This window comes from Protopterus annectens, chromosome 5.part0 (genome assembly GCF_019279795.1).
Source record: "Protopterus annectens isolate FY-2018-M chromosome 5.part0, PAN1.0, whole genome shotgun sequence".
NCBI lineage: Eukaryota > Metazoa > Chordata > Ceratodontiformes > Protopteridae > Protopterus > Protopterus annectens.
Window position 1 is genome coordinate 444,569,564 of NC_056735.1, and position 22,977 is coordinate 444,592,540.

Below are 22,977 nucleotides of genomic sequence, written 5' to 3' on the forward strand. Positions count from 1 at the left end.
GGACATTTGACTGTGCAGGCAGGGTGGAATGGGAATGCCCCAATATGGTTATACCCACTGCTTCTTGGTATTGGAGTATAATGGATCATGAGGGGGTGCTAGACTACAGAGAGGCATATATATATATATATATATATATATATATATATATATGTGTGTGTGTGTATATCTACCCATAGCTTTGACTGCAACTCTGGTCAGGCAAGTGTTGCAGAACAGGGCCAATGTTAGCATTTTGGGGGCCCCTGGCAAATGTCAAGTTGGGTGCCCCCTGGGCACTTCCAGTATAAGTATCACCCTGTCACTTCCACCACCCCTATCTATCCTTTTAGCTCATGCTGCAAACTTTTAGGAGTAGTACACGCAGGCTGACCTGTAGATACAGTGCCTATGTTTTGTGGTTTGTTGGCTCATCTCACAAAGAGATATTCACAGTTACTGGCATTTAGATGCAAAAATGATACGTTACAACTCTATGTACTGGGTCAGACTTAGGTGAAATAGCACCCTAGACACTGGTTATTGTAGTGGGGGGTGCAATTTGTATTTTGGGTAACAGTTTGTTCAGGGATTGAGTTTATTGCTTGCCCCCTTAATGAAGACAGGCTTGATATTCTTATGGACATTTAACATTATCTATTTATAAAGGAAAACTAATAATTGCTTCCAAAGAACTTTGATAGCTGAGAATGAGGCATTTTTTTATACACTGAAGCAGTTTTGCTTTGAATCGCAAGATTGTACAAGCTGTATTTTTTTATCTTTGTGCTTTTTTTCAAATTACATTTACCATTAGTTGGAAGTCTAGTAAGCCTTTAATTATGAACATTTTTTTATATGTGTAGTGCCATCTTGTACTTGCGGGACATACTATCAGTGCTGTATATTTTTGGAGGGGTAAACACTACAGCTGTAGCCTTTACTATTGGCTTTCACTGCAGTGATATTTAAGACTAGAGACTACAGTAAACTCCTTACCCTTATTAAATAAATTAATCACTACCATATTTTGTTATATTGTAACTAATGATCTGAAGTAGGATTGTTCATTTGTCAGCAACCTGTGGGTTACAGATCCGATATCTGATCCGAGCCGGCAACTTGTTTCAAGCTAATGGATCCGAGCTCCTAGCTCCTCCCTTCACCCATAATCCCCTGCTAACCCTCCATGACCTCAGATCTAGTTTGCCGCGCTTGTGATGGCTGGATCCTTTTTTGAGCTCTACAGATAAGTGGGAAAAAGTTAACTTTTTCTAGCATTTTTCATCAGGAATTTCTTTTTTAGTTCAAATTAATACTTGTAAAGTGTGTCTGAGTTAGGTTCCCTATTTTTTAATTAATACCCTCCCTTCGCTGGTCGCTAGTGTTTGAGTGTTTGTTGAGTGTCTTTTGGGGCCTGTGTGTGTGTGTAGTTGTTTTCTTTTCTTTTTAGTTTAAAAAAAAAAAAAAAAAGGATGATTGGCTGAGGCCCCAAAAGCCATATTTTCTAAATGTACCGAGTGTGGCCATCAGCTCTCCCCGGCTGATGGCCACACCTCGGTGCCTTGGGGTTGAACACCTCACCTCGGGCTGTACTATCTGTGCAGCGTTCAACCCCAGGGCACTGAAAGAATGGAGGTCGAAGCTGGTCCTGGCGGGACTTCTACCCCGGATTCAGCCGCCTCTGCTACCTCTGCTGCTCCGTGGCTCCATTACAGCCTGTGGTGGTTGCCACTCCTGCCCCTGCCTCCGACTGGGACTCAAACTCCGCTAAAGTGTCGGAGGACAGGGAGGCCAGGAGGAGAACGGAGGGAGAAGCACCAAGCGGCGGGCGAGACCTCCGTTCGCCCAGCCAGCTAAGCGGCTTCTCCCTCCATTGCTTCTAGGTCTCCTCCTCCTCGGCTCCGATCCTTCTTTCTCCCGGGGCCCGAGGAGGAGGACCGTCGAGGTCATCGAGGCGGCATTCCAGGCCTGCCTCGGTGGCCTCTTCAAGATCCACTTTCAGCTTATCTGATGCAGACTTGGACCGGATGATGCGAAGGTTCATCCAGGCCCAGCTGCAGATGGGAGGGCTCTTGCCTCCCCCCCATTCAAGGGGGGAGCTCGACACCTTTTTTCCACCCAATTGCTCCTTCTCCAACCCAATACCCGGGTTCGGAGCGCTCGGAGCCGAGCAGCCTTGGAGCGTGGGGTGGGTCCGCGCCGACAGTACTTGGTACTTCGGATCCGACCCTACCCTCGAGCCTGTCGGATCTGACCTCTCGGAGCCATGGTCCGAGCTTCGGATCCAGGGGATTCAGTGTGCCTTCAGCTCCATCCAGGTCGGAGCACACTGGTCCCTCCGATCCGACGGTCTTGGTGCCGGTTCTGATCAATTCATCAGATCCGAGTGGGAGCCGACCTTCGGATCCATTGGAGAGTGGCTCTCCCTCAACATTCAATGTTGTGGAGAGGGCTCTGTTGAGAGCATCCGGACCCTCGGTCCTTGCATCGACTCCTCCCTGCACTCCCTCTCTGCTGGGCCAGGCTTCCATCACCCGGCCAAAGGGACAGCCTGCTTCGATGTCACAGATAGTTCCATTCGAACAAGATGTTGCTGACGAGGCCTCCTCGGACAGTCCCCCCGAGGAAGCTCCCCGCAAGCATAAGTGCAAAAGGAGGCACGTGGACTCCCCTGAGTCCTTAACCGAGGACACGGACTTGGAGGAAGGGGAAGGCTCCCCAAGATCACCCCCTGAGGATGTCTCCTTTGGAGACATCATGGAGATGCTGAGAATCAGAGGTGGGTGGTTTGCCCCCAAGTCTTCCTCTGACGAGTCCGTGTTTCTGGAGGCATTCGAGGCAGGCCCGTCTACCTCCTGGGTGTCCCCTCCAGCCGATCCCCTGGTGGACCTCATTACCACCAGGGCATGGAAGGATTCGGACACTGTGGAGCCAATACGAAGTGACCGGATAGGATTCTTAGCCCCCCCCTCAGACCGGTCACATTGGAGTAAGGACCCCCCTGTAGATGCCATGTTGACAGCGGCAGCCACAAAGAGGGAAGTGGCTCAGGAGAGTCCCTCAGTCCATCCACCGAGCAAAGAGTCCCGTTTGATGGATCGCTTAGCAGGGGCGGCTCATGGCACAGGGCTGCCGGACTGCAGCCCCCTCAAAAATAAAAAAAGAAAGAAAGAAAAATGAAAAATAAAAAAAATTATTTTTTCAAAATTCGCGGACTTGCATGCGCATAGACCAGTCCGACTACTGTCGGTCATGCATGCTCAAGGCAGTCCGCCGTCCCCATAGGGGACACAAGACGCCTGTGCACTTTTACAGTGCACAGACCCGCCAGGATTATGGGTCGCGTCCGGACTGCAAGAGGAGCAGCAGGGACTCGGGACAGAGCATTAGGGATCTCGTCGTCGGGATGGAGCATTGGGATCTCGCGGTCTTCAGTATTGCGGGAAGGATGTACGTTAGCTGGATGTATTCAGGTAAGGTGCCTTTTAATTTACAATGTTTATTTGTATGGAGTTTGTGCTTTTAATTTACAATGTTTATTTGTGTGTGTATGGTGCTTGTGCTTTACTGGAGTTTGTGTATGGTGCTTGTGCTTTACTGGAGTGTTTGTGTATGGTGCTTGTGCTTTACTGGAGTGTTTGTGTATGGTGCTTGTGCTTTACTGGAGTGTTTGTGTATGGTGCTTGTGCTTTACTGGAGTGTTTGTGTATGGTGCTTGTGCTTTACTGGAGTGTTTGTGTATGGTGCTTGTGCTTTACTGGAGTGTTTGTGTATGGTGCTTGTGCTTTACTGGAGTGTTTGTGTATGGTGCTTGTGCTTTACTGGAGTGTTTGTGTATGGTGCTTGTGCTTTACTGGAGTGTTTGTGTATGGTGCTTGTGCTTTACTGGTGTGTGTGAAAATGCCCCAGGTGCTTATGGTGGTGTGGTAGGGAATGCCTCAGGTGCTTATGGTGGTGTGGTAGGGAATGCCTCAGGCTTGAACCCTGTACCCTGTATGCAGGTGTTAAAGACTTGAGTTCCCTACCCACCACCATTTGTAAAAAAATTTCAGATTTTTGCCTCATGTTCGATCTGATCTGTTCCTCATAATATCTGTGGTTTGTAAATGTTGCAATGCTTGATATTTGGTGTAGTAGTAGCATTGTTGCCTCACAGCTGCAGGTTCTTGAGTTTGATTCTTGGCTGGGGTTCCTTCTTTGTGGGGTCTGTATCTTCTCCCGGTGTTTGTGTGGGTTTGCTTTTGTGTCCTCCCATGTTACAAAGACATGTCTGCATTATTTCTTCCTGGGCCTCTGCTGAAAATTGTTTATTTGTTCCAAGTCAGACTGTCCTGATTAAAAAATGTTAAATAAAATTGACAGGCATTTGAATTTCAGACTTAAGGGTTTCTGAATGTTTAATTCCTTGCGTATTTGATGGTGCAGTGGTAGTATTGTTGCCTCACAGCTATAGGTTTTCTGGTTTGATTCTTGGTTGGGGTGGCTTCTGTGTGGAGTCTGCATCTCCTCCATGTGTTTGTGTGGATTTGCTCTGGTGCCCTGCCATTTTACAAAGACGTGTCTGCAGTATTAATCCCTCGTCTCTGCTGAAAATTGTTTTGTTCTGTCCGCAGTAAAATTGACAGGCATTTGAATTTCAGACTTCAGGTTTCTGAATGTTTAATTCCTTGCATAATTGATGGTGCGGTGGTAGTATTGTTGCCTCACAGCTATAGGTTTTCTGGTTTGATTCTTGGTTGGGGTGGCTTCTGTTTGGAGTCTGCATCTCCTGCCTGTGTTTGTGTGGATTTGCTCTGGTGCCCTGCCATTTTACAAAGATGTGTCTGCAGTTTTAATCCCTCGTCTCTGCTGAAAATTGTTTTGTTCTGTCCGCAGTAAAATTGACAGGCATTTGAATTTCAGACTTCAGGTTTCTGAATGTTTAATTCCTTGTATAATTGATGGTGCAGTGATAGTATTGTTACCTCACAACTATAGGTTTTCTGGTTTGATTCTTGGTTGGGGTGGCTTCTGTCTGCATCTCCTCCCTGTATTTGTGTGGATTTGCTCTGGTGCCCTGCCATTTTACAAAGACGTGTCTGCAGTATTAATTCCCGCGTCTCTGCTGAAAATTGTTTTTGTTCTGTCCGCAGTAAAATTGACCGGCATTTGAATTTCAAACTTCATGTTCTTCAGAATACATAGTAGCACAACCTTTCTTTCTAGCCATTTTCTAAGTTTATAAGATGAATATTTTAAATTTGTCCCTATTTTTGGGACTGTATTCCCCATTATCGCCTTCGTCCAGGTTTTTCCGCTAAGGTTGACAGCTATGGCAAGAACTGAATTCACTGCATATGGACTGTAGCATTGTGCATATTTACTGATAAAGGTGCACTGTAGAATTGTGCATATTTACTGATAATGGTGGACTGTAGAATTGTGCATATTTACTAATAATGGTGGACTGTGGAATTGTGCATATTTACTAATAATGGTGGACTGTAGAATTGTGTATATTTACTAATAATGGTGGACTGTGGAAGTCTGAGTAGACTTTTTTTATGATAAATGTTCTCAACTGGGCAGTTTTGCCATTATGGGTGCATATGTTTTGTTTCATTGCTTACTGGAAAAATGTTCAAAACAAATTTAAAACACCCTCTAACAAGTGTACTGTATTGTACAAGGAATATAATTTTAGTACAATGAGGAAGGTGTATCAAATAGCACATGTATGTTTCATATGCAAGGGGCCTATGATTGAAAACAGCCCAAAATTAATCTTTATCTGCCACTGGCAAAATGTATTTTCTTTGAATGTGGGTTTCAATGCTGTTTCAATGAATGTGAGTTTCAAGGGCAGAGAAGTTTTAATGCTAAGTTTTCATTGTGAGACTGCATTGCTTTGTTTAACAGATGACTTAATGTTTGTGCTGTAAAATACAAAATAAAACTTTCAAATGAAGTCCAATCATTGAAGTAAAGCAGTATGCACATTAGTGTTTATGGTAAATGGAGTGAAATAGCCAAGTAATGGTTAATTGGAATGGCTGCAGAGGCTCCAGTTCAACCATTATTTTGTCAGGGGAAGGGCAGCAAACTCAGACAGGCCCAGCTGAACTATACCTCCCAACTGTCCAGATTTTCAAAGAATGAATAGATTTTTGCTTCTTATTTTTGGTTTGTTGTTCATAAAATTTGTAGTTTTAATTCCTAAATGATTTGCCAGAAGTCACTAAATAATAAGTTTCAGACTTCATAACCTTCATAAAAATGCATGTTAAAGTAAGAGCCGTTCTATCAACTGTCTCAATTTATACAAGAGCAATTTTAGTACTGTTTATATGTGCCCCAATATATTTGGCCTTGTTCAGATTTACTGCATTAACAGGTTGAGAGGTACATGCAAATAAATTGCTTTATAGAATTAGGCATAGCCAACCTCTCAACTGTCCCCAATTTTTGGCTCAAAATGTTGCTCTTCCCCTAATAATCCCTCCATAAAATAGCAATTTTGGAAGAAAACATGGAGGGTTTACAATTAAGAAATAACTGTAATAATCAAAGTTATAGATTACTTGAAATGCATGTAGATTCTTTTATTTTGTCAGCTGCTCAAGGTAGCAGTACTAATATTAAAGTGTCCTTTCTTTGACAGGTAGAAGCTGTATTGTGTGTCTATTTTATATTTTTGCATCACATTTTTGGTCCATTTTTCATAAAATTGTGTTTTTTGGCAAATTAGTGACAAATCACTAAAGACTGAAGTTAGAAAATGACAGACATTTGAGTTTCAGATTTTATACCCTTCAGAAAATTCACACTAATGCAAGACCTATTCTATTATCTTTCTAAGTTTATTAGAGCAATATTTAAAAATTGTCCTTATTGTTGTGCCTTTGTCCCACTTCTGTGTATGGCTTTGTCCAGATTTCTTGCTCTTGAAGTTGAGAGGTATGACAAATGTGTCAGGGCCATCACAGTCAGCCAGAGAGATTTCAAATTGTGACATGCTTGTTGCACTCCACTCCCCCATGTAGTGACTCTGGATGTGTCCAAGCAAGGCAAGGAGTAGTTGTATCTACCTTGGATGGGGAGGACACACTGCATAAGTACTACAGTGGCTTTTCATCTGTCCTTGATTTTGCAGAATGGTCTGGTTTCTGTCATATTTTTGTACTGTTGATTTATGCTTATTACTCAAAGTGCCTGTTGCTCTGTGTTTAAGCAGCAATGCTTTAATGACCATAAGGTAAGCTTGTCTGACATCGTAAGATGCAAGTAAGCTTTAATAAGCATACTGTTAAAGAATTGCCAACATTGAAAGCCTTTCTGTTGTTGCCATGCAGAGAATACTTGACTAGATAATGTATAAGCCTTGGGTATTAAAGGACAGGATTCCATTATTTTAAACAGCTCATTACACTTGTTGGAGACTTCCAGTCATCTCTACAGGCTTTACCCGTAAACTAAACAGAATGCCAATCATGTGTGGTCCATAACCTGTACAGTAATCCTTTAAGCAATGTATCTTGAGCTTGTTTCTTGTTTGCTTTTCATTTTTACTTTTATCATGTTTTCCCCATGAAACAAGTTGTCAGGCAGCAGGTCTTTTGGATAAGAAACATTTTTACAAGTGGGGGCATCACATAGATTTCTACTTTCAGCATGTTGCTTGGTACTTTAATAAAGCTGAATATATTATAATTAGAACTGCAGTGCAAGGAGAAGTGGTTTGAGTTGAGTGCTTCTGGTTTTTCTTATACTTGATTTTGACTGGCATTCCAGTAATGTATTTAAATAGTAATTTATTTTTTCATGCCTCACAACCTTTTGTTTCCATCTAGATATTAAGTAAGCTGTCATGCAGCCAATGCATTGAAATATTTTTATTCTTCTACACTTATTTTTGTCTTGATTGGACTTTCATAATGATGGTTTGCCACCCAGGGCAGCGTATTTAATTAAAGTTAGTTTTTTTGTGGTTTTGTGCATAGCTCCTCCCCTTTATGGTTGACCACACCCCTTCCCTTTGACCCCGCCCATTCAGCGTCTCCTGCAGCCCCCCTGTGATTTGAAGTCACCAGCCGCCACTGTCGCTTAGGGAAGCGAGTCTTTAGTTCAGCGACCTTTTCAGGAAGGTCTCTGAACTATATGGCACATGTCATCAGGATGCAGTGGGATCTTATCAAAGAATACGCTGCATCCCCCCCTGAGTCCATGTCGGAGGAGGATAAACAATTGTACTCCACCTGAATGGCCACTCTGAGATCTATTTCAAACACCTCTATGTGGCTGTGGTCCCATGCCACAGAGGGAGCCGCTAGGCCCAGCGAAGCAGGCCTAGTCATGAGACGTCAGGCCTGGCTCTGTCATTGCGACTTTATGGAGCCTTTTAATGCGTCCTTCACGAACGCCCCCTTTGATGGTTCTGCCCTTTTTGGCAAAACAGTTCGCGAGATGCTTGTCCAGAGTGAGAAGGACGGGAAGACGTTGTCTGCCATCGGAGTCCACTTCTCTACTCCCCAGCGATCCTTTTCAAGGAACCAAAAGGGTCAGAAGAAGATGTGGTTCCGGAAATCACAACATTCCCAACCAGCTCCGGACAACCAGTCCTACCGTGGCAGAGGTGGACAGGGAGGACGTCGCCCCAGTGGCAGAGGGGCTCCGAGAAATTTTGGGTCCAGAGAACCTTTCTCTGAGCGGCCTGTGCAGCAGCCCTGAGGGGTTGCCCAGCTGCTCCACTCTGGAGGCAGTCGGGGGGCATTTTTCGAAACATCTAGCGGCATGGAAGTCCATCACAACAGACCGCTGGGTGCTTCGCATCATATCCAGAGGGTACAAAATACCAATTCTTCATGTCCCCCGATCCAAGAACCTCCCCGATGTACCACCCGATCACAGAGAGGCCACAGCCGCAGAAATACAGCAGCTGCTAAGAAAAAGAGCCATCCAGCCCATCCCCCAAGACCAGCTCGGATTAGGGTTCTACTCCAGGTTCTTTTTGGTGCCAAAAAAGACGGGGGATCTGAGACCTATCCTAGACCTTTCATGCTTGAATCTGTCAGTAACCAAAAAAAAATTCCGAATGGTCACTCTTCAATCTATCCTCCCCCTTTTGAGGGAGAACGATTGGATGTGCTCTATAGACCTCAAGGATGCGTATTACCACATCTTAATGGACAAACGATCCAGGAGGTTCCTTGCTCGGCTGGGAGCCAGTCACTACCAGTTCAGGGTCCTTCCCTTTGGCCTCACCACAGCCCCCAGGGTGTTCACCAAAGTGTTAGCAGTGATTGCGGCCCACCTGAGACTCCAGGGAATTCAGGTCTTCCTGTACCTGGATGACTGGCTCCTTACTGGACCAACAAGGCATCTACTTTGCTCAGCCAGAGACTTCTTTCTCCATCTAGCCCTACAACTAGGCATTACTATCAATGTCGGCAAATCTCTACTGGCTCCAACACAGATCATAGAATTCATAGGTGCCAAAATAAACACCAGAGATTTGTGAGTCTTCCTAACTGCCGAGAGAATCAGAAATCTACAACTTCATGTGCGGGCTATCCTTCATTCAGAGGCTTCACCAGTGGAATTGATCCTGAGGGCACTAGGCTCCATGGCGGCAGCGATTACACTCCTTCCATGCACCCGTTTGAACATGCAAGTCCTGCAATGGACTCTGTTAGTGCAATGGTCCTTCCTACCCCTTCCTCTCCACCATCCCATTGCTATCAGCAAGGTTTGCAGAAGGGCGCTACTATGGTGGCTCCAAGCATCGAACTTCCATACAGGCCATCCCTTCTGCACCTCTCCCCCTATCGCCACTGTGACCATGGACGCTTCTTGCCTCGGGTGGGGGGGGCATTACTCAGGCAGGACAGTCCAAGGCACATGGAACGATACAGAGACCTCCCTGCATATCAACGTTCTGGAGATGAGAGCGGTGCTGTTGGCGTTGCAAGCACTTCAGAGCTTCCTCCCCGCAGGAACGATTGCAATTCACTCGGACAACATGTCAGCGGTCTGGTATATCAACAAACAGGGGGGAACCAGATCTTATCCTCTTTGCCGCGAAGCCATGAGAGTGTGGGAATGGGCGATCTCCACCAACCGCTTTCTGATTGCAACGCACATTCCGGGGAGGACCAACATCCTAGCAGACAAGCTCAGCCGCACCCTTCTTACCCCTTATGAGTGGTCTCTCAATCCTCTAGTAGCGAAGCAGATATTCGCAACATGGGGGCAACCCTGCTGCGATCTTTTTGCATCTCCATCAAATGCCAAATGCGACAATTTCTTTGCTCTAATCCCCCCACCAGGGGAATCTCCAAGAGACGCTCTGGTGCATGCTTGGCCACCCGGTCTACTCTATGCCTATCCTCCTCTTCCAATGATGATACAGAAAGCCTCGCGGTTGGGGAGCAAGATGATTCTCATTGCCCCATTCTGGCCTCGACAAATTTGGTTCCCTTACCTGTGGTCTCACCTTGTGAATCACCCTTGGATTCTAGATCCCATTCCGGATCTCATCTCCCATCCATTGGACTTGCCAACTCCAAACCTGGACAATCTGAAACTGACAGCTTGGTTGCTCCAGTTCCACTCCTAGTTAGGACTCCCGGTATCTCTTCACCAGTCAAAGCCATCCTCGTGGCAGCGCATAAGCCCTCCACCAGGAAAGTGTATCACAGCAAATGGAAACGTTTTTCCATCTGGGCAGAGCGCCGCGATCTAGATCCTTCGCTCCTCTTCCATCCATTTTAGACTTCCTAACTAAACTCTTTCAAGAAGGCACTAGTTGTTCAACAGTCAAAGTGCAATTGGCAGCCATTTCTCATTATCATGTGGGACATGATACAGGGCCCTTGATGTCAGCCAAATTGTGTAAAACCTTTCTCAAGGGTACCTTTTTACTTAGACCTCCTGTAAAAGAAGCAGTACCCCCATGGGATCTTACTTTAGTTCTTCAAGCCTTGACTGCTCCACCCTTTGAACCGGCTGCTTCAGTGGATCTCAAATTCTTGTCATGGAAAACAGCATTCCTTGTAGCCATTACTTCAGCGAAAAGAGTGCCGGAACTTCAGGCTCTCTCTGTAAAGCCTCCATACCTGATTTTTCACCCTGATAGAGTGTACCTCAGGATCAATCCCTCCTTTCTTCCCAAGATAGCATCAGAAACCAACATAAACCAATCCATATATTTACCAGTTTTCTTCCCTAAATATCAAAATAAGGGTGAATACAAGCTGCACTCATTGGATGTTCATAGGCAGCTTCGTTTTTATACTCATAGGATGGCTGGCCATAGACAATCTGACCAGCTGTTCGTTTCCTTTGCCAAATTTAACTTGGGGAAAGCTATCTCTAAAGTATCTTTATCTCGCTGGATTTCCCAATGTATCCTACTGGCTCATCAAGCCTCGGGTAGACCCGCACCAGAAGGAGTTTGTGCTCATTCCACTCGCTCCATTTCTACTTCTGCGGCTTTCAAGTCTAGAGTTCCTTTGGATGATATTTGTTCTGCAGCCAATTGGGCTTCATCTCATACCTTTATCAACCACTACAAGCTAGACCTGCTTTCTAGAGGGAGAGCATCCTTTGGCTCTACGGTGCTTCGTAATATCCTTCCATGATGACCACCCAGGGTGCAGGTAGCTGGGGACTCTGTCCCACAGGTTGCTAACAAATGAACAATCCTACTTCAGATTTAGAAGTTATGTACTCACCATAACGTTCCATCTGAGTAGGTAGTTGATTTGTCTGCAACCATCCCCCCTCCTTCCCCTTGACCTTCTTTGGATCTATTAGTTTTTAAATATCCTTTGTTGGATATATATTGAGAGGCAAACTCGATCTGAGGTCATGGAGGGTTAGCAGGGGATTATGGGTGAAGGGAGGAGCTAGGAGCTCGGATCCATTAGCTTGAAACAAGTTGCCGGCTCGGATCCGATATCGGATCTGTAACCCACAGGTTGCAGACAAATGAACTACCTACTCAGATGGAACATTATGGTGAGTACATAACTTCTAATTTGTAATCATAACTCTCAGTCTGTCAGAGCAAGATATCTGGACAAAGCTTTATTATATATTTTCTAAGGGATATGAAGTCTGAAATTCAAATGTCTCAAATCTTCATGTTTTTATCCCATAATTCTGTTGGAGTGGGCAGGGTTACATGATTATGTATGCAAATATTATGTTAATCAGAGTTCAGTTTTTTGGCCAGTTGTACCTACTTTTCATGGGCCTTTGTCCAGATTTTTAGTGTTTCCAGGTTGAGAGGTATGATTGAAATGGTCACAGTCATGTATTTCAAGTGACTGCTCACTAACTTACTGTATACATAACATGCCTCCTTACTACTCACCCTAGCACCCCAAAAGGCAGCCACCTGTATGCATGCCTGATGTCTGATTGTGAGAAAAGTAAAAAAAAAAAAGAAAAATGACGATTGCAGTAATGTATTCTACTTTGTTGGTTTCTAGACAGTACACTGCCAGAAGAAGAGCTAAAGTAAGTTTCTTTGTACTTCTCTGAGGTCTGTGAGAAAAGCAAAGGAAACAATGACCACACAATCGCCATCTCTCCACATAACCTACAGCAGCTGTCTGTGCACACACATCTGAGTAGGGCTGGTTTTAGAACGGATGCAGTTGAAAGCAGAAGCCATTATCAGGTTTATCCCAACAGGGTCATATCACACCTATACTCAGGTTAAAGAGTATACTCAGAAAATTAATACATTTTTTCTACTCATTTTCCCAAACCAGAAACAGCTCTTGTGGGGCCCCTATGCAGTCAAGGATAAATAAGGGAACCCCCGCTCTATCCATTTATACAGTCTGCAAAGTGGGGGCTACCAGATTCCTGGAAGATCCATGTGTCTGAATGTTTTGTGATATATTTCGTTCCTTACTTTTGAAATATAATTACTTGTTAGCTGCAGTTCTTATTGATGTGTTTTGCCCATGTGTGTGTCCTGGCATTACTGGATGTGTGCACTGATAAAAATCAGTGATATCTTTTATACACACACACACACACACACACACACACACACACACACACACACACACACACACACACACACACACACACACACACACACACACACACACACACACACACACACACACGCACACACACATGCTCACACACACACACACACACACACACACACACACACATGCACACACACACACACACACACACACACACACACACACACACACACACACACACACACACACGCACACAAACACATGCATCCATAAGTCACAGTGATACAAGATTTGTACTTATTTCAGCAAATAGCAAAACATTGTGCAACACTGGTATTGCCGCATCAGATCAGGGACTGCTATTTAGCAGTCATCAAATAGCAGGGATAAATCACTTTTATTTACCTCTGAGCAATAAATTAATACTTGTCACTGTCCATTATTTCACAGATATTCTCTGATTTTGCCTCATAATTTTCCTCTGTCCTTCGTAAAAAACTTTTATTTGCTGGTGACTCAAATTCAAAATTACAGTCAATAAATCCAAACATCATAGTTGTATACTTCTTATTTTCCAAAAAAATGTATGTTGATGCAAAATGTGTTATTCTAGTAACTTTTTAAGTGAATTACACTAATGTTTAAAATATAGTCCTAATTCTGAGGCTTCATTCTGCTATTATTTTGGCACTGAAAAGAATTCTTCAGCAAAAATGTTGAGATTTCTAGTATCTGATGTTCTGCCAGTATTTATTAAACTCCCTGAAAGAGAAACCATCCCTGAAGATCAAAAGCATTGCCTCTTCTTAAACGCCATGGTGTGCACTGAGAAGGGTCACTCTGGGCTGCTGACCTCTCCACTGCTTACCTTGCTCGTGTTCATTATCAGCTTTGTCCTAACCGCATCATAGCACAGTCCTGTTCAGGTTAAGGAGGGTAATGAAAAATATGTTTTTTCTTGTCGTTTTTTCACAACCAACAGTGGCTTCTGTGAGGCCCCTACACAATCAGGGATGATTAAGGGGCCCCTGCATCCAATGGTACAGCAGGTGCCTAAAGCTGGCTATGTTTTTAATAGAGAGGATGTCCACCGGCAGAGTTTTACTAAGCCAGGGGCATTATGCCAGTGGTAAAATATTTAATGAAATTGTGAAGCCTGTTACTTAACAAAACACTGTTACTATAACCAAATATCTTTGAATTTTTAAGGAGTTTTATTAAGAGTTATTATTACCCTCCTGATTTCTTAAGCATATAAAACTGCTGTACTAGCTTTCGATTGATTTAACAGATGTATTACAAAATATCAAGCTAAGGTAACTTGCTGTGGCTGGGGGCTCCCCAGGATCAGGAGGCCCCCAGCTACCACAGGGTTCACTGATGCCTAAAGCCGGCTATGTGTAGGAACAAGCACACAACTGTCATTTGGACAGACATAGTCCTTGGTCTCATGCAAGTGCCCATGTCACCCCTAGGCTTGGATATAGGCTGAATAAAATATGTTGTCATTGCTAAGGTGCTGCCAAGAGCATTATGTACTACATGGTTGTTGGATGATGCCCCTCAGATGGTTGCCATTTTGTGTGATTTGCTGGGGCTTGCCTAACCCTTGAAAATGAATGGGTAAAACTCTTTGGTTGGCAGGTAGAGAAGGGATATAAAAAAGGAAGCATTTGTGATGTGAGAGTTTAATCTTCTTAAATTTTGTCAGTGCATCCCTGCATCCAAATGAGCGAGAGACAATGAAGTTGTTCAGGTAATAAACAGAGAGATATTCATTCATCTAAAATAAAAAAGATATAAGGAAGAAAAAAATGGCTGAACACTATACATAACAAGGAAGATGTAGTTCAAGACCTAGAAGTAAAACTGCCCGACTCAGAAGTGTGCATGCAATAGTCTTACTGACTGTGCATGAGGGCATGTCAACAAGCAGACAACAAAACTCCAAGGTATGGGGAATACAGAAAAGTGAAATACAGTGTGTTTTAAAAAAAGTATACAAAGAAAAAGAACAAAAAGGGAAAATAAAACGTCCAATATGGCTGAACAGAGAGTTTAAGGAAGCAATCTATGCAAAGAAAAATTAATTTTATCAATATAAAGTGGTGAGGGGTGTTTATAGAATTCTGATGAAGTAAGGAAAAATAAGTTCAACGAGAGTAAGAACATTAAAGCAGAGCTGGAGAAAGATCTATCAGAAAAGAATAATGATAGAGAAGAACGGATTCTGCAAACTTGTGAAGGAGGGAAAGGTGTATAATGTTGAGTGGAAACATGCAAGCATTGTCTGTGTATTCCTCACTTTCAGTTTCACAAAACAGAATGAAGGAAAACTACCATTTTGTCTAATGGGAAGCTACATACCAAGGGAGTTAAAGAAAAGATTACTTTTAATGCCCTGCCAACATCCCCTGAGGATTACAAACAATTTGGTAGGTGTGGTCACAGATTCCTAGACAGAACTCCCAGAGTGGTCATTCAGTACTGCTGGGTTTCTGATGGACTGGAACAGGGGTAGCTCTGGTGGTGGCACTCTAAAATGTGAAGTATAACTAACCTGGTAAACTATAGACTCATAACCTTAATCTTAATAACCGAAACAATGGTAAAAATAATGAGGTGAAGGTTAATCATTTTCCTGAAGAACAGTAAACTGCAGCATGGATTTGTTTGCAAATAGACCATGTCAAACCAGTTTGCATCGGTTTTTATGCCTGAGTTTTGATGGAGCTTGACAAAAGCAATCTGCTGGTGCTGTATGGACTGACTGCAGTTCCTCCCAGGAGAGTGAAAGACAAATTGAAAGTACTTTGAGTATGACAATAGTTGACTAATTTATCAAAAGGGCTGCTGGATTCGCAAAAGCAAAGGGCTGTGTATCAATAACATTTCCTCTATACATGGGTTCAGTGAATACCATTCATTCAGTCATTCAGACTTGGCAGGAACTGTAGTGGAATCCCCGTATCTATCCTTGACTCTCTCTTTACAGCGCATTCTACATGACACTAGTCTCAAGAATTCTGATGCCATTATCTCTCTTAACAATACCAGTTACTATATCTTCATGAATTGCAAGTCTCATAAAATGTTTCTTGCTGTTCATAATTTATATCTGAATTATTGTAAAGATAGCTATCAAACCCAAATAGACTACTTCAAGGGGGTTTCAGCTACATTTTCATCAACTAGGACAACTATACAATCAATAACAGTGCACAGTGATTTCTAGAATTTGTAAATTTCAATTAACTTGAACAAATACTATCCATTCTCACTATAGCTGCAGACCTTCCTGACCTCATCCTCACCAATATTGCCCATGCTCTCATCCCTCTGTGCCATAACTTCTCTAGTAAGGTCTCTGTGCCAGCTTCACTCTCAGAAGCAGAACCTCTCCTCTCAGAACTCTGCTAACTTTAGGAAATACTCCAAAGCCAAACTCAGACTGTCAACAGATAACCTAAATACATTATATTCTTCCACCAAACTTCTGTCCATGCTGATGTATCTCTAATTTTTACTCCCGTATAACAGTTGCATTAAGGAATCATGTTCCACAGACCAGAAATACAATGCATAATTCAGGAATAATTTCTTATGGTGGAATTGCTGCATAAACAAATTGTACAGCAAAATTAAAAAAAATACTGGGCTTGTATAAGATATCTTTCTCCCTTCATCATAAAAGGAATTTAAAATTGTTCAGTAAAAATCTGAAGTGGTATAGTAAAAAAAAAAAAAAAGTAAAGCTACCTATGAATTCAAAATGTTGCTTCCATTAAAGACAAGCATTACACTTTCTTCAACTGTATCAGTAATCTCAGAAGGATTAGTTAGTTCCGAGCTGAAATAATGTACAGTGGTTTTGTTTTCTCTGATCCTGAGGCCATTGCCAATATCCCTGATGAGAAATTTAGCTCTAGCTTTACTACGGTAACCCTACCTTTATTCCTCTTCCATCACCCACGTTACTCCAGTTCCCTTACTTTCTCTAGCTTTACTACGGTAACCCTGCCTTTATTCCTCTTCCATCACCCACGTTACTCCAGTTCCCTTACTTTCTCAGACACTCACATTTCTGCATCTCCACTGAAGGCCAAAGGTCACCATTTCCATGAGTGAAGACAACACCATACTCAGCTGCCTACTGGTAATTGCTAAATATAGTTTTGCTCTGTGCTTGCTTAATATATTTGAAATCTGCCTGTCTAGTGGTTGGGAACCTAACAATTGGCAAACTGCCATAGTGGTGCCACTGCTCAAGATGGTCAAACCACTAATCCAGGTACTGGTCTATAAGTCTTGTAGTACTGTTGGTAAAGTCATGCAATGTATTATAATATATGTCATAAATGATGAAATAGTGATCATTCAGTCCCTTGATGCAAATATTGGCTTTGCTAAAGTTAGATCTTGTCTAATCATTTAAACTGACTTTTTTGACTGAGTCACAGAAGGCATTAATAAGAACAATATTGCCTGCATTTCTTATCTGGTACTAGCTAAGGCCATTGATAAAATCCATCATGTAGGACTTCTCAACAAAATTGTACAACTTAATATTAATCCTTACATCATCCTCTAGATAGCCAAGTGTTTCGCCGACAGGACTCACACAGTAAGGTTCAAGGATAATAACGCTTCTGTACGAATACATGTCAATATTGGAATTCTCTATGGCATTACTCTGGGCACCTGACTCTTTGGGGTCTACTTTTCTGATATTAATGCATATGCTGATGGGCTGCGACTTGCTTGGATTCTAATTTTTTGATCTTAGGTCAGATGTTGGTGGGATACAGTTCATTAAATTTGTTGATGTCTATAAATTGGGTGTAGTTCTTCTTATTTCGGCTTTTTCCCAGTTAGGGTTCAATGCAGCCAATCACCTATCCGCTCATGATTGGCAGTGGAGTTTTACAGTGTCGAGTTTCCAGCCCAGTGCCCAACCTTCCACGGAAGGCACACACACGCACTCACGCCTAGGGCCAATTTAGAGTATCCAATCCTCCTACAGCATGTCTTTGGGAAGTGGGAGGAAACCGGAACACCTGGAGGAAACCCACACGACCACAGGGAGGACATGCGGACTCCACACATAAGGCACTTCAGACAAGGATCGAACCAGAGAACATCTTGCTGTGGGGCAGTAATGCTAACCACTGCACCACCGCAGCCACCCGAAATTGGGTGTCATCCTAAGCTCTCCAAATGACATTGCACATTCTTAAGCAAGGATCTGATCAGATTAACACTTGGTACATTGATCAAGGACTTAAGCTGAATGCCAAAAATGTTGCATGGTTTTATTTGGAAAAGAACAATTCCCTGCTTCATGCAATATTATAGACACTCCCTTAATACTATTTGTCACACACAGTCAGCATATCATATTAGATACAATAGCTAATTTACTGAGGCATATTTCCAAGAGTCAGGAAGTCCTAAGTCTTCTCTATACCTCCCTCATCTGTCCCATTATAGAATATAATTCCTCCTTCAGTATATTCATTTATAAATACATCATCTAACTTGAAAAGCTTAAAAAAATTTCTGATCTAGAGACTGCCAGTTCATACTTACTAAATCATGCTGATAGAGTGAAAGCCAGCTCTCTATAATCTGTCACATGAAGGCGTCTTTGTGATTATTTCTGGCTTGCCTTGTGAACCATGAAAGACCCCCTAGATCTTTCAAGCTCTTAGTGCAAGAAATCAGGACAAAGCCTAACATAATGGGCGGCCAACGGACCAGAAATAGGGACAGATTTTAAATGTTGCCTTTATAAACTTAAAAAGTTGCTAGAATAACAGGAGTATTTATTTGTATGCATTTTGCTGAAGGATATGAAGTTTAAAAATTAAATGTATGTCATTATTTAGTGACTCCGGTCCTCAGATCATCCCAGTGATTTGCCAGAAACCCACAGATTTGAATAGGAACCAATCAAAATATGAGGCAAAAATCTGGACATTCTGCAAAAATCTTGATATTTGAAAGGTATGATGTCCCCCTTCATGCCTGACTTTTTAGATTCCTATACTGATGAATTCCGTACTAACAGCTTAACTTTCCTGTACACATTGATCAATAAAACACATCAGCTACATTCAGAACTACTCTTGAGGATTGAATGATCACTCCTAACTTCACTCCTGGAGTATGTAGTATGGCACTGCTTTATTCAGGAGCCTCACTAATCTAAGTACTCTTGGTCTTAGCTGCCTTGCTTTCCCCAAGGAAAGATTTGTTATCTGCATAGCTCCGGAAGGATCAATTCTTGGCCAGTGCAGTTTGGACTTCTTTTATTAAAGATCTTGAGGAACATCCGGAATGGGATCAACCTATTTGTGGATGACAGCTCTATAAAAGGGTCTGTAGAAGATGGAGAAACAAACTTTTAGAGGAACCTGCTGAGACTGGCAGAGACGTCTCAAAAATGTTAATGTGATGAAGTATAAAGTTATTCAGATCAGTGCTAATAATTTCAAAATGAGATGCCAGCTGAAAGGAGAAAATCTAGAAAACGAATAAAAGGGAAAAGTAATTGATGTGGTAATACCAGAAGAATTAGATGCTAAAGAATGACCTGAGAAAAATACAGCCATGTCTGTTTATGCTGGTCTGCTTTCTTAAGGTTACAGATTCCAGGACCAGAAGGTTATCTTACACCATTTATGCCCCAGCTAAAGTGCTGTGCTCACTTCTGTCTATAATGGGATAAGGATATCAGCACAGCTGAGAATATGCAGAGATTGGTTATTGGGGTAATACAAGAAACAGAGCTAATGAGATATGAAAATGGATAACAACAGGAAACTAATTTATTTATTACTACCTAATGATAGGTGAGGAGGAGAGCTGTCAGTGATACTTAAAGTACTGTGTGGGGGCATACTGCATAAGAGAAACGACAGGTGAGGGAGGGGTCAGAATACCTACCAAAGTAGGCACAGAAAGTCCAACTTAAACATCCAAAAGTACTTCTTTACAGAAAGAGTTGGTGATGAATGGAGTAGGTTATCACAGTGGGAACTGGACTGCAAGACATACAAATACTTCAAAAGGACTATGATTAGTGGTAGACCAAGGGAAGTGGCATACGAGAAGTAACTGAAAAACATCAACTACAAAACAGGGCAAACTCAGCTGACAGAAAGTCTTATGTAATGTAATAGTCAATCAGCTATTCATAGATTGAACTAAATACCATATGAAATACTAGAGGCATTCATTAAATATCTTTTTTAAACAAGAAACATCTCTAATTTATCACTTATGGCATAGGCAATTATACCTTATATAAATGAAAACAAACCATATTGGCATATGTTCAGACGCAAACATTATACATAACATATAATTTCCTATAAAGTCATTGTCATCCAAACATTGTGAACCTCATTCTATTCTTGCCTTTCTGTAAACCTCATTATTCTGCATGCATTGTTTCACAATTATCATTTTTTCTATGTAATTTGCTCCTGCCCACTTCTACTTCATTTATCTCTGTTACTGTATTCATTACTTGCAGTATGGTAAGTTTAGACTTTGATTTCTGTAATTGCTTTTTTGACAGCCACTAGCATTAAAGTCAGCAAGGCCTTATTATGTCCAGTCAATTCCAATTCTGTTTCATGACTCAAAAATAATTTCCTCAGTTACATCATTTGCTAACCCAGTATTTTTAAAAGAGAGGTCTGCAGGGAATTTTTAAAGTCTGCCAACTCAGTACACTCCAAAAAATATGTTCAGAATTGTCTCTTTCTTCAACATTATTCCTCCAACATAGGACTTAGAAGAGAGACTGTATAAGCAATTCACAAAGAAACAAAGGGAGGATATATGTATGGCTTCCAAATATGCAACAAAGTCTAGAAGATTTGGGATTTTTGCTTGGAAGTGTTTGCATAAGTATTTTTATACCCCAAACAGACTCAGTCAGTATATATCTTAAGGTGACTGGCAGACTGCAGAGTGGTATTCAGAAAGAAATGTGTGAGAAAGTTAAATGCTTTGAAATTACAGGATGACTAGCTTAGTAAAAATAAAAATATATGTTAGTTTTAACAGAAGGGATAATAAATGATCTAAATTGTCTTTATAAATTCACAGCAAATTCAAAACAGTAAATACATTCATTAAGAAGAAACAAGCAATTAATAATGCCAGGGTGTTTGTTATTGTGTAAATAGCACAGGACTGTTCTGAGGTCAGATGCCGCATGTGGAATGCCTCTATGCCCCTGGAAGGGCATTATTTACACAGCAACACATACCCTGGTGGGCATTATTGTGCTTAGAGATTGGGCTGACAGTAAAATTGTTGTATTTTGCTTAGTTATTTTTTTATTACTATAGCATTATTATTATTATTTATATTTTTGAAGTAAAATAGTTCCTCCACCTGTTGTTTCAAACTTGTTGTAGTGTAGATAAATGGTTTTGGAGTAACTATTTTGCAACCAAAATATAAGATTTTCAAAAAATGTCCAAATATTTATTCCATTTTCTGGTCCCTTGCTCGTCATATTTGTAGCTTATTGGCAATCATTGGGAATTGCAGTGAATAAATAATGATTTACATTTCAGTTTTAGACAGCATTTTTTTCAAAAATGCATACTAAGAAATCATTTTATTCTAGCAACTTTCTAATTTTATATTTCAATGTCTAAAATTTGTTCCTTTTTTTTTAGTCTTTGTTCCCCCATACCTTTCACCCTCTAAGCTCAAGATATATGGACAAATTACAAAATAATAGGTGACAAAGGTCAAAAATTAGGGACAGCTTGAAAATATTGCTCTTGTAGACTTAGAAAGTTGCTAGAATAACATGATTTATGTTGTTATGTATTTTCTAAAGGATGAGAATAAAATGCAAATGTATGTCACCATTCTCTAAAAATCTGGACAGCTGAGAGCTATTGTCCTCCATTTAGTTTAAGCCTTAGCCAGATTTCCTGATCTAAGAGGTTAACTGGTAGACATACCTCTTAACTGCTCCTGTCACCAGTAGTTCGGTCTCCACTGTCTCTTTCTCCCATGCACACAAACAACATACACACACACACACACACACACACACACACACACACACACACACACACACACACACACACACACACACACACACACACACACACACACACACACACACACACACACACACACACACACACATTTCTGCTGTCATGCATGCAAGCATGCATAAACTTATACATGCAGATGGAACTTAAACACACACACACTCACACAGACATGCACACACACACACACACACACACACACACACACACACACACACACACACACACACACACACACACACACTTTTCTTTCTTTTTTAAACATTTCTTTTAATTTTACACTTGCTAAACAACAAAAGCACTGCTTAGCAATCATAAAATAATGGAGACTATTAGCATCCTTACAATTCGAGCTCCACAGCAGCTTAATATGCTGATGTAAAGCAGCAGACTCATTTTTCAGAGAACATTACTTACATGTACATTAACATTCTGATGGAGAACGTTCATTCTCCATTCAGGTGCTGATGTTGCCCATTGTCTAGTAATAAATAATCAATAGTTACTTAAATTCAGTTGCTTAAGAAACAAATAGCAAACCTGACAGATGTGCTGGGACAGGAGAACCTTATCGTTCATCAAAATCTGCTTTTTACTGCTTGAAAATGTGTGATTGAAGACTAGTACTTTCTAACAAAGCTGAGCACAAAATAAAGATTATGCTTTCAAGTAAAAGAAATAGGTTGATCTTTTTTTTCTGAAATAATGGGCCCTTCTGGTATGGAATCACAGCTTTCTGTTAACATTGAACTATAGTGCTCTTTAGTGCTCAGTTATTTAGTAAAAAAAAACACCAGGAAATTAACTGATTGCTTCAAGGGTGGACAAGACATTATCTCAGACATAAAAGACAAAAAAAGCTTTTAGCAATGCCCTCTCATTACAAAGCAGAAAGCACAGAGGTTTGTACATTG

The 22,977-nt window shown here is 41.6% G+C and overlaps 1 protein-coding gene across 1 annotated transcript in view; it reads left to right on the forward strand.

Moving 5' to 3' along the window:
* Positions 1-22,977, forward strand: part of IL1RAPL1 (interleukin 1 receptor accessory protein like 1) — a 4,037,132-nt gene that overhangs the window by 2,628,842 nt on the left and 1,385,313 nt on the right. The window lies entirely within an intron of this gene.